The following is a 9,609-nucleotide window of genomic DNA, read 5'->3' as shown; positions in this document are numbered from 1 at the left end:
GCAAAAACCTCAGAAGGATGGCTGTGGCACCAAAGACTAGGTCATGCAGGCATGAGGAATTTGCACACACTTGCAAAGAAGAAGCATGCCATTGGCATCGAATCAGTCAAATTCCTCAAGGATCATCTCTGCGGTGCTTGTGAATCTGGGAAAATGACCAGATCCAAGCATCCCTCCAAAACCATCATGACCACTACACGTCCATTTGAATTGCTTCATATGGATTTATTTGGACCTATTCACTATGCCACACTAACCAATGCAGCATCTCTATATGGCTTTGTCATAGTTGATGATTATTCCAGATACACTTGGGTGCATATTATAGTGTATAAAACTGAAGTGCAGGAAATCTTCAAATGATTTTCTTCAAGGGCCTCGACGAACTTTGGCATCAAGATCAAACACATCAGGAGTGATAATGGAACCGAGTTCAAAAACACTGGTCTTGATGATTATCTTGATGAACTTGGTATTACTCACGAATTGTCTGCTCCTTATACTCCTCAGCAGAATGGTGTCGTCGAAAGAAAGAACAGGACTCTGGTTGAAATGGCAAGAACTATGCTTGAAGAATATCAGACTCCTCGTCGCTTCTGGCCTGAAGCAATCAACACTGCATGCCATATCATCAACAGGGTATATCTTCACAAATTCCTCAAGAAAACCTCATATGAACTCCTCACTGACAAGAAACCCAATGTAAGTTATTTTAAAATCTTCGGTGCAAAATGCTGGATTAGAGATCCTCATCATAGCTCAAAATTTGCACCTAAGGCACATGAAGGTTTTATGCTCGGTTATGGAAAGGACTCGCACACCTACAGAGTCTTCAACAACTATCACAACAAAGTTGTTGAGACTGTAGATGTGCGGTTCGATGAAACTAATGGCTCGCAAAGAGAGCAATTGCCTTCTGATCCAGATAAGCTGTCTCCTGAGGAAGCAATAAAGCTTAAGCCCACTGAAGACATTGTCCCCACTGAGGAAATTGGTGAAGAAACGATCCCCATCACTGATGAAAATCAAGAAGATGCTCCTGAGGAAATTGCACCAGAACCACTTCCTCAGCCTAGACGAAATCCTCAACCAGCTCATCCAAGGATTGCAAATGAAGTAGAACTTGACAAAATCCTCAAGGACATCAACGCGCCAGGTCCTCTCACTCGCTCAAAAGCTTCACACTTAGTTAACTTTTGTGGGCATTTTTCCTTTGTATCCATCACAGAACCCTCAAAAGTAGCTGAGGCTTTTCTGGAACCGGAGTGGATCCAAGCCATGCAAGACGAACTTCTTCAATTCAAACTGAATGACGTATGGGAGCTCGTCAAACGACCAGATCCTGGCAAGCACAACATCATCGGCACCAAGTGGATTTTCCGAAACAAGCAAGATGAGGACGGTCAAGTGGTGAGGAACAAGGCACGACTTGTAGCCCAAGGCTACACCCAGGTTGAAGGAATAGATTTCGATGAAACTTTTGCACCTGTTGCTAGACTTGAAGCTATTCGAATTCTACTTGCTTATGCTAATCATCATAACATCACCTTATATCAAATGGATGTGAAAAGTGCATTCCTCAATGGTAAGCTTGAGGAAGAAGTATATGTTGCTCAGCCCCCAGGTTTTGAGGATCCAAAGAATCCAGACAAAGTCTTCAGACTCAAAAAGGCTCTGTATGGCCTCAAGCAAGCCCCTCGGGCATGGTATGACACATTGAAGGAATTCCTCATGAAGAAAGGCTTCAAACCTGGTTCACTCGATCCAACTCTTTTCACAAAATCTTATGATAATGAGTTGTTTGTATGTCAAATATATGTTGATGATATCATATTTGGTTGTACTGACAAAAGATACAGTGATGAATTTGCCTACATGATGAGTGAAGAATATCAGATGTCCATGATGGGGGAGCTGAAATTCTTCTTAGGTCTTCAAATTCGTCAACAAAGCAATGGAATCTTCATATCACAGGAGAAATACCTCAAGGATGTTCTGAGGAAATTCGACATGCACAAATGCAAAGGTGCCAAGACTCCGATGCCTACCAACGGCCACCTCGGCACTGATAAAAATGGTAAAGATTTCGATCAGCAGGTATACCATTCTATGATTGGCTCTTTATTGTATCTATGTGCATCTAGGCCAGATATAATGCTTAGTGTTTGCATGTGTGCACGTTTTCAAGCAAAACCGAAGGAATCACACCATAAGGCTGTGAAACATATTCTTCGATACTTAGCTCACACACCAACACTAGGATTATGGTATCCAAAGGGCTCCAATCTTCATATGGTAGGATATTCTGATTCAGACTATGTTGGTGACCATGTGGATCGCAAGTCAACATCTGGCACATGCCATTTCCTCGGAAGATCACTAGTTTGTTGGTCCTCAAAGAAGCAGAACTGCGTATCACTCTCCACTGCCAAAGCTGAGTACATTGCTGCTGGTTCTTGCTGTGCACAATTGCTATGGATGAAGCAAGCCCTCAAGGACTACGGCATCAATATGAAGAATGTGCCTCTCTACTGTGACAATGAGAGTGCTATCAAGATTGCATATAACCCAGTACAGCACTCGAAGACCAAGCACATCCAGATTCGTCATCATTTTCTTCGGGACCATGTCCTCAAGGGCAATATCCTCATCGACCATGTGAAGACTGATGATCAACTGGCAGATATCTTCACTAAGCCCTTGGATGAGAAAAGGTTTTGCAAGTTGCGGTGTGAGCTAAATATCTTAGAATCTTCAAATGTTTTGTGAAAACATGCACACATCCTAACACTTATGCAAAGTTGATGACTTAGATGTGCAACACATGATGAAACGATTTTCTTCAACTAATGAAGAAAGTCACTCTAAATGTGAAGAAATTAACGAAGAAATTGATTCTCAGGGCCCTACGACAATTGTACGCGGCGTCTGTAATCAACATTCTTATATGGTGGGTAACGCCACCGCCCAATGTGAAATTCCTCAAGTTGATTTTCTTCAAATGATCAATTTCCTCACAATGCATTTTCTTCAAAACAGTTAGTCTTCATTGTGATGATCTATTACAAAATCTTCAAAAACACTTGATGACTTTCATTTGCCTAGGTAGACTGTGATTTCTAGTCCTCAACAGCATTCACTTATTGCTATTTCTTCAAGTTGATGTTTCTGCTAAGTGAATGTGATCGGACCCTACTTTCCCTCTATGCTATACTTATCCAGTCTATTCAATTCTTCATATGCGTTCTACTTGAAACTTTGTTCAAAATCCTCACTGCATCCTTGTCAGTTGATGATTTTGTAACGAAAATCCTCAAATCTTCAAAAATTGTTTTCTTCAAAGGAACAGTAACTGAACCCCACTTCCCACGATCGGATAACCACGATCTCCACTATATCCACCGCATCGTACGGGAGCTACACGTGTCCTGCGGAGACGTAGAGGCAGGGGCTATTCGGTCCGAAACTTTCGCGCCAAACAGTAACTTTCGGGCTATAAATAGATCCTTATCCCCCTCAGTATCGTCTTCTTCGCATCATCGCTCTCCTGCCACAGCACACTCCACCGAACCCTAGCGCCACCGATGGTAGTCTTGTCGCCGGTAAGGAAGAGCTTCACTGCCTCGACCTTTTCGTCGCCAGGATCACGCCGGAGTCGGAACATCTACGTCCGCCGCCGTCGTAGACGTCCTCTGCCACCAAGTTAGGGTGCATTGGACACTCGACCGAAGAGCCTCTCCAACACTACTTTCTGTGTTCTTCGTTCGCACCTTCCAGGGTAAATATATCCCATTTTTACAGCAGATTAGATCTGAAATTTTACCCCTTCTATGAGAAATCTGTTTTTCCTCAAGATACAATGTGCACGTGATTCCTCAAACACTATCTATCACCACAATCATTGATGAACTAACTAAGCATCTAAGATTTTCACGAGATTCCTCAATTGTGCAAATTTTCGGATCTGTACAACTCTGGAACCCAAGAACAGTATGCTTAGGCAAATTCCTCAACCACTGGTTATATTCCTCAAACTGTCAAACTTTTTCATTTTCTTCAAATCTGAGAACGCATATGACCTCTCCAAATTCCTCGCAACTATACTCTGTTCACAGGTACACACATGTCAGCTGATGAATCTCTCGGTTCTCATCACATTAACTCATTTGCAGCGTTTCTGGAAGAAACTCTTCAAGGCTCATCAGAATCCTCAAGAGTTCAAAATCATCAGCAAATTCCTCGTCTGAAGAAAATGGAGGAAGAAAGGAAACAGAAGGGAGGAAAGAAACTGGAGCAGAACACAGCTGCTGATATTCCTGAGGACATATACATGGACTATTGTACGCCTAATGAAGAACCTGAGACAATGGCCAAGAGAAAGATTAGGCTGCAGAAGATTGAACGCAGATGGGCGAAGGAATGGAAGGAGTACCGGTTTGTGACTCCAAAATATGCGAAGAAATTCGCTTTGAAGCCTCCTGGCAGAAGGGTCCCACTTGAGGATCATCAAGAAGCACATCCCTCAAGCCTTATGACACTTGATGACTACCCAGATGAAAAAAAAGGCATCTGGCCAAGCTCAAGAAGCAAGCAGAATCTGCAGTGAGGAAATTTAATGAATCCTCAGCTGCTGCCTCCGGTGTTGCTCATTCCTCAGCAGCAGAAACTTCAGGCTCAGAGATTCCTCAAAAGCAGTCTGCGCCAACAAAGCCAAAGGCTCCAAAGCCTCAAGAGAAGTCTGCACAGGCTTCTGTCACAAAACCCTCAGCTCCAAAACCCTCAGTTCCAAAACCGTCAACACCAAAACCATCAGCGCCAAAACCCTCAGCACCCATCTCATCCACACCAAAACCCTCAGCTCCACCTCCAAAGCCAGTATAGAAGAATGTCGTGAAGCCTACGACAACAAGCTCCAGCTCCTCTCTCCCAGCTGCGACAAGCTCGGAGACAAAGTCTTCAACACCACCTGTGAAGACTTTGACAACTACTGAACGTGCACCTCTGCCCAGCCCCAGCAAAATCATCGCAGTCCCGTCTGCATCAGAGGGAAGTGATGAGTATGATGATGAAACCCTGCAAGCCATCATCAGAAACAAGCAAGAACGGGTAGCACAAGCATCAGGCAGTGCTATTCCTCTGGCCATGGACCCCAAGGTCCTCCTCGACTACATCAATATATGGTATGAGGACCCAAACACACCCATTGATGATTTGAAATTTCCTCCTGGCATCAGCCACATGGTGGCCACCTTCATAAACGAGGCCAAGTGGAAGGAACAGAAGGCCAAGCAGGCAAAAATTGCAAAGGCCAAAAAGGAGAAATTCCTCAGGCAAAATCTCCTCAATCTGACTCCTGAAGCACTGGTGTCAACCAGGCAGAGCTGCAAGTCTTGACTGACAAGTGTGACAAACTGTCAGACCGCAAAAGCATCAAACGCAATTTCATCAAGCTAGCCACTAGTGTTGTTGATGACTACAACAAATGACACCCACAACCAGCACCAACTCCTCAGCCCCTGGTTGAGCAGCCAGAAGATGCATCTCCTGATGAGGAGGGAATTCCTCAAGCTGAGGAACAACACCAAGAGCGTCGTGCTGATGAGCCGGCCATTGAAGAAATCATCATCGAGACCGCCACTGATGAAATTGCAACCCCTGATGCAACTGCTCCTGATCCAGCTGCTTCATCAAAGCAGGCTGATGACTCTGTTCCAGCTGGTTCCTCACTACCAGCTGAAGAATCTGTAGATAGAACACCTTCACCAAAAGCTTCAAAGATGAAGAAGATAATCCCGTCTGCATCAGACGCGAAGAAGACAAGAGCTGCTGAGAAGGAAGCAAAGAAGAGAAAAGCTTCCTCAGCAGAAGAAAAGATAGAGGCAAAGCGCCTCAAAGAAACTGAAGAATCTGTCCCTCTGGACCCGGTGCCTCTAAATGTTGCACCTTCATATGAAATGGTTGTCATTGGTGACCAAACTACAAGGGCAGATGAGGAAATGAAGGATGCTGCCTCTGAGGAACATACTGATGACGAAATCCAGATTGGTGACAGTCCTCAACCTCATGTTCCTCAGACAGAGACTGCTCAAGCCTCAGCCGCCGCAGCTGATGAATCTGCTTCTGCCACAAAGCCAGCTGAAGAAAAACAAGCTGAGGAAAATGCACATGCTGAGCAGACTCCTCATTCTGAACAGGCTGACCAAACTCCTCATGCTGAGAAAGAAGCAGAAATTCCTCAGCCTGAAGCTCAGCCAGAGCAAGAAGTACCAGCTGATGAAATTCCTCAACCTGAGGAAAATGCAGAAGAAAATGTTCCCGCCCCTGACAATGACTTCATTGTACTCAACCCAGAGACTGCCATGGTTGTTTCCCCTCCCATTCCTCAGCACAATATCAAGCCAGTTCAGCGCCAGCCATTCTCGAAGCGGCCAAAGTTTCAGAAAGAAAATTTCTTTGAGGAACGCATGTATTTCATCGGAGAGAACCCATATGACAAGCCTCAAATGAGGCATCTGAAGTTTTGGACAAGGACTCAGATGAACTACTATGCTTCTGTGCTCTGTGGACGCAACAAGATATTCCAGCACAGGCACATTCCTCATGATGAGCTTGAAGCAATACCCTGCATGGAACCAGTCCTCAGTGTACTCCACGATGCAGGTTTGCTCCCTATGTGCTCAGATATAACAGACTGGAACAGTGAACTTATTCTTCAGTTCTATGCAACTCTGCACATCTCTGGCGATGCTGACGACATCAACACCTGGGTGTTTGATTGGATGACCCAAAACACTCACTACAAGGCTCCTGCTTCTGAACTCCTCAGAGAACTGCCCGTACCAATTCCTTCAGATGGGGCAGTGAAGCTTTATGGTGAGCGTGAGCTGCCAAATGGAATGATGGAAGTACTCATGAAGCCTTTGGTTGCAGGAAAACCCTCAAGAACCACATTCCTCGTCCATGAGCTCAAGTACACACCCCGGTCTGTCTACCGCATTCTCTGCAATGTGCTCGCGCCAATCAAAGGCCATGACGATGAAGAAGATGTTGTCAGACTCATGAAGAATATCCTCTTCAACATCATTCACGGTATTCCTATGAATATCCATGATTTCTTCTTGAGGACTTTGGCCGACAATGCCATGTGCCCCTTTGATCACAAAATTTATGCCCCATGGATCATGAGATTCATCAGGACAAGGACAGGCATCAACTTCCAAGCTGATTTCCAAAACCATGTTGGTTATATGCCTCCTATCCGGGTCAACAAGAAGACTTTAGAGCCCATTGAGGGAAAAGGAAAGTCTGTGATTGACGAAGGCAGCAGGCCCCTTGATGGTCAGTTCAAAGAGCCAGACGCATATTCTTCATGGGACGATACTGAGACTCGTCCACCAAGCCCTGTTCCTCCTCGTGTGCTAACCACCAGAGAGCTTCTCCTCAGTCTTCATCAGAAGGTGGATCACAATCACAAATGGGTCAAACGCCAGTTTGGTGCCATTGTGAAAACCCTCACTGAGACTCAGAACTCTGTGAAGCTTAATCATCACTATCTGCATGAGGTTTTCGATCGCACCTGGGCTACCCTTGCACATCTGAAGACCCAGACTGAGCTTGAAGAAATGAACTTTGCGCAGGACTTTGACTGGTCGTGGCCTCCCAAGAAGAAGTTCAGGCCCATTCCAGTGCCAGATCTTGAAGACAGCTCCTTCTCTTCCTTCCGCACCGCCGAATCTGATGAGGAACAACTCGACACAGCAACCGGCCCTAGGAAGAAGACTACACCCAAGAAGCGTCAAGGATCTTCATCAACCGCCAAGAAATGAAGTCTTCACGGGCGTTAGTCCTCAGTTTGTCCCTTTTTGTCACTTGATGACAAAGGGGGAGAAACTCGAGAGTTAGTCTTCAAGCGGGATATTTTTGGGGCCTATGAACTATATTTAAGTTACAAACTCTTGGCTCTTCTGAAGTTTTTATGTAATGAGTTGTAACTTAAGCCCGATGGTACTCTGACATTTTTGAACGTTTTTCTTCGCATGCTTATTCCTCAAGTTTTTAATGCACGCATGCTGGAATTCATCAGATACCATTTGCCATCATGCATCTTCATTTTCTTCATATGATATGTTATATGTATGCATGATTTATAAGATTCAGGGGGAGATCTCCATGATATAAATCATAAATGTGCATCTGCTATAAAAGCAGAATCCTCAAGGTATGCACATCTTCAGGGGGAGTCTCTGTGAATCTTGTTTTCAAATTCCTCAAATGAGTATTTACACTTCATATTTTTTATCCCTGTTGAAGACTTAACCTAATTGTCATCAACCACCAAAAAGGGGGAGATTGTAAGTGCATCTAGTGCCCCTTAGTGATTTTGGTGGTTTGAAGACTTATAGGTTAAGTATCTAATGTGTTTATAAGTGTACATAGGATCTATAAGTCATTGAGGAGTTTGAGATATTTGAAGAATATCGACCCCTAAAAATATATGTCTTCAGTTGAAGAATTTGGTCTGAAGCTGAAGAAATAAATCGTGAGGAATCTGCGATGAAATTGATATTCCTCATGAAGATATTGATATTAAGAAGATCGGTGGTTCCTGAAGAAAATCGTTCTGAAGAAATTGAAACATGAAGATTTATGTTTTCTGTTTTACTTTCTTCGCATTTGATGAATAGGAACACTGTACTGTTAAAGGGGGTCAAAGTAACACTATGGAATGGATTTCCTCATGATGCTCAACCCAAGCCAAATCCTACCAAAAGCCTCAAGTGAGGAATATGAGTGACATGAGGACTCTCACAGTTGAGGGTCCCGACCGTCTCGATAACCACGCCAAGTCACTGGTCTTATCCACTCCAACGGTCATATTATTTAAGGGCATTAGTGTCAAATCATGTCGGGATGCTCCCAGGCTATAAATAGCCACCCCCACAACCACTAGCTGGTTGGCTGCTCCGTTCGAAACTGACACTTGTCATAAGAGCAACCCAAATTCCTCACAGCTTTCGAGAGTAATTCATCAGTGAGGAAATACACCACCCACCGAAACCACAAACCAAACCTAGTGATTGAGCATCACTGAAGAAGTTGTTCCTGTGTGGGACTGAAGCCTTTTACCTTTGAGGACTGTGCATCCTCCAGACGGTTAGGCGTCATGGTCTAGACCAATCCAGCAGTCAATTGTGGATCGCCGGGTGACCGAGTTTGTGAGGGTTTGGAAGTCTGCCCTGAAGACTTACCACGAGTGTTGGGCGAGAACTGTGTGTCCTTAGCTCAAGGAGAATACGGTAGGGACTGTGTGTCCCGGGACTGGGTGTCCTTTGGTTTCAATACCAAGCCGCTCCAAACCAGATGTACAACTGTCACAGCAGTTGGAACTGGGTCATCAACAACAATCTTCACCAAGAATCGGGTTCTAATTCCTCAACTCTTTATCTTCTCTGTATTATGTGTTGATGACTTTCACCGTGACTGTTTGAAGAATTTGCTGAAGACTTTCTCTGAATTTCCTCAACCCCAAATTCTTCACTTGAGTTAATCATCATCTGTATTCTGCGTGCATGCTTACTGTGCAATCCGTTTTTCACATTCTTCACTCTG

Source organism: Hordeum vulgare, chromosome 2H (genome assembly GCF_904849725.1).
Source record: "Hordeum vulgare subsp. vulgare chromosome 2H, MorexV3_pseudomolecules_assembly, whole genome shotgun sequence".
NCBI lineage: Eukaryota > Viridiplantae > Streptophyta > Magnoliopsida > Poales > Poaceae > Hordeum > Hordeum vulgare.
This window is presented reverse-complemented; position numbering follows the sequence as displayed.